Source organism: Pyxicephalus adspersus, chromosome 8 (assembly GCF_032062135.1).
Source record: "Pyxicephalus adspersus chromosome 8, UCB_Pads_2.0, whole genome shotgun sequence".
NCBI lineage: Eukaryota > Metazoa > Chordata > Amphibia > Anura > Pyxicephalidae > Pyxicephalus > Pyxicephalus adspersus.
In genome coordinates, this window is record NC_092865.1 from 70,857,809 (window position 1) to 70,861,500 (window position 3,692).

The following is a 3,692-nucleotide window of genomic DNA, read 5'->3' on the forward strand; positions in this document are numbered from 1 at the left end:
TTTAGGGGAACAGTGACTTTTAATGCAAGCTCGCCAGTGTAAAGCTGCCGGAGATGCGCGGCTCCGGCCACGAGCTCTTTCAGTTGCTGAATTGCACGATGGCGTACGATTTCGGATCGCGAATACGAATGCGCTAGCGAGCTTCCGATTTTGCTTGATGAATCAGCCTCCCCGCCTCTCTTGGGTAGTTGATAGACCGTATTTCAGGCTCCATATGAAAGGGTTCAGACCTTTTATATAATATAATTAATTATATTATTTATATTAGTGTAGTTGATCACTTAAATGTTCTTTATTATCTGTGAGTCTATTTTGAGGCTTTTCTAATAATGGATTCTCACGGAAACAACCAAACATCTTTCCTCACCTCTTTTGCTCCATTAGTATTCCACAGTTTGTTTAAAACAGCATTCGGAAACTTGTTAACCCAATTAAAAATGTATGAACGAAATCAGTTTTTTTCCTAAAAATTTTGTATTATTTACTATTTAAAGCAGTGGATTTGTTGTGTTTTTTAGTAGTCTGAATGTAGGTAAAATTGCAAATTTCTGTTTATGATCAGTTTATTGAGAATATTCTTAGCAAACTTACATATGATTTGTTAAACTGGAAAACTTTTACATCTTGGTAAACATAAAGTTTCTGAATGCTTAGACAACTTACATGCTGGGTAACGTGGCATACGTGTAGGTTTCTGAAATGCTAAATTATAAATCAATTTGAGAAAGGCAAGTATAGGCTGTTGATGGGGCCACTATAAAATAGAAACTGTTTCATTTGCAAAGTAAAACTTCACTTTAATTTCCCAAAATGTATATAAACAGGAAAATGTAATACACACTAATTTACCTTTCCTGATAAACTCCATGTCAGCACATGACAGATCAATCCCTTTCCACTTCCACTCTTAGGGCCCAACTAGATAAATTCAAGACGGTCCATTTCCTAATGTTCCGTAACTAGCCCTCCACAAAAAAAGTAAGAGTGGGTATATAGGTGCTGACATGGATCTTAACAGGAAAGTAAAATTACTGTAAGTAAGACATTTTCCTGACCGCTCCATGTCAGCACATGACAGGAAATAACTAGCACACCCAGGGAGGGAAGTTCAAAAAGACTTTAAGCTCACAAGGAAACCGACAGAGAGACCTTTGTTGACCAAAACTAACAGCAGTTAAGGCTGCCAGCTCAATGCAGTAATAACATAATGTGCGAGCAGGGGACTAGGTAGCCGCCTTACAGTAGGTGACACTTCAATAGCCGCAGGAAGAAATAGTTTGACGATCTGGGGAGATACTGGTATTCTTCGGTAGCCACCAAGGGAAAAAATGTTCTGAATGACATACACAGTAGGTGCCAAGGCATTCAGGTATACCTGGAGAGTATTGTGGAGGTAAGGTTTGCAGGTCTGTTGACCATCTACTGGAAGACTGTGGGAAGCACACGTGGACTCTCCCGATTAGATGAAATGTTGGTGTAACCTTCGGGGTGAGGCCGAGCAATGGCAACATAACTGCCCTGTATGGAAAGAAAGATGGTAAAAGGCTACCAAGTTAATCTCTAAAACTTTTCTGGCCACAATGACAGCCAGGAAAAGGGCTGCCTTTGGTGATAACAGGCCAAGCGAGACCCTGGTCTGAATGCGTCTGATATGAGCCAAAGCAAGCACAAGATAGGTCCCCTTCCACTGGTCTAGTTTCCTTTGGGAGTAATTCTCTGCAATTGCCATAAAGAATTGAAGGAATTAAGATGTTGAGTGACCAACAGTAATCAGTGAACAATAAAACATTTGCACCCTGACTTCAGTTTGTTGAACCCAAGTCCTACGCCTAAGTTCCAGAGTAAGTTGCATATGTGGGAACACTGCTTGAATAGTGCTTGGCAAGGCTTATGTTATTAGGTAACCACGATGACCCTATGGATAATGCACCACATTATCAGCAACTGCTGGATCTTAATGAGCATTGTGGCAGTAACACACAGCTTGATCCAGGAATCATAAAAGGATGGTAAAACCAAAAGAAGGTCCCACAGAGTTTTGAACTCTGATTGCTGAATTTAGAGTGCTAATGCAAAGGTTCCAAACTGCAAAACTTGAATATAGATGGTATTGGTAATAGTTTTACTGGTTTTACTATGGTTTTCAGCACCCATTCATATCAGCCTAGGTGCAACCCTTTGCCTTTCAATATCCATAGCCTGAAGGGTATATGACTGGAGAAAGGGTTGCATGCAAACCAAAGGGGTTTTCTGAAAATCTTGATGCGAGGGAACAGGGAAGTAGGCATCTAAATGATACAAAAAAAACAATCCATTGGCAGACTCATTGAATGAGAACTTTTGGAGGCTTCATTACAACAGGAAATTTTTGTACTTTAACCTTCATGGCAGGATTACCAGGTACGTGACAACATTGCAGTGCATACACTTGAGGAGAGAAGACTGAAATTTCTGCCTACAGCAGATATCAGCGTTTTGGAAAAATATTCTTTACTCTGTATTGTGATGGTAGTACTTAAAGCGTACTTATACTCAGAATTTTCACTTTACATAAAAGGGTAGAGAACCCCTTTATGTAGGGTATTTTTGGTGCAACATCCTTTTTTACAAAAAAAAAAAAATGGGTACAGCACCGCCCCCGTATAGGCGGTCCAGAATGAATGGGAGCACAAAGCCTCCCGAGATACCTACGTCACGCATCCCGGGAGGCTCTTGGGCGCTCTTATACACATGCCTGAGCATCCCGGACATGCGCAGAAGGAGCCTTTTTGCTGAAAGAGAAAAATTTGCCGATCTCACGCATGCGCAATGAGATTGGAAATTTTTTTTTCATCCTACGTCACCCAATCTTGCGCCCAATCTAGTTCCTCTTTAATAAGGCGGATATCATGCACTACCGTATAATAATTAGAGCGTCACCTTCAAGGACTGGTATTTCTTTAACTCTTGCATACATACACTTTCACAAATTGTGCATTTTTGCTTCAAGGGCTAATATTCCATTCACTATTGTAGGCACTAACCATGTACACAAATGGTGTGTTACTTTTAGGGCTATTATCCCTTTACTCTTGTGGTTACAAATATTCAATGCAAATGGAGCGTTGTCACTATAGGGGCTAATAATCCTTAAACCTTTGCAGGTACATTTACCTACCAGTATCTTTCATTTAGGGAAACATTCTTTTTAAATCCTGCATTTTACTTCTTTTTAGCACATGATTTGCAATCCCTTGTTTTTGGACAGAAGCTGGAAAAGAAATTACAATTTGATAACCATTTATACCAGCTGACAGACTCTTGGGGCCTGATCTATGAAAGCTCTCCAAGGCTGGAGAGAATACAATTTCATCAGTGAGGCTGGGTGATCCAGCAAACCTGGAATGGATTTCTTAAATCATTTGCTATTTGTCAGAAAATGTTCTGACAATCCTGGACTAGATTCATCCCAGGTTTTCTGGATCGCTCAGCTCCACTGATGAAAGTGTATTCTCTCCAGCTTTGGAGAGCTTTCATAAATCAGACTCTTAGGTTGTCAGTGCGTTCTGGCTATGCTTACCCCTGCACAGCATTGGAATGCAGTAATTCCAAACCGCAATACAAAGATGACCAAATTGTATTTTTTGTATGACCTGGTTCATGTGGGAAACAACTATTATTTCTATATACCATGGAGAGACATTGTCACTTGT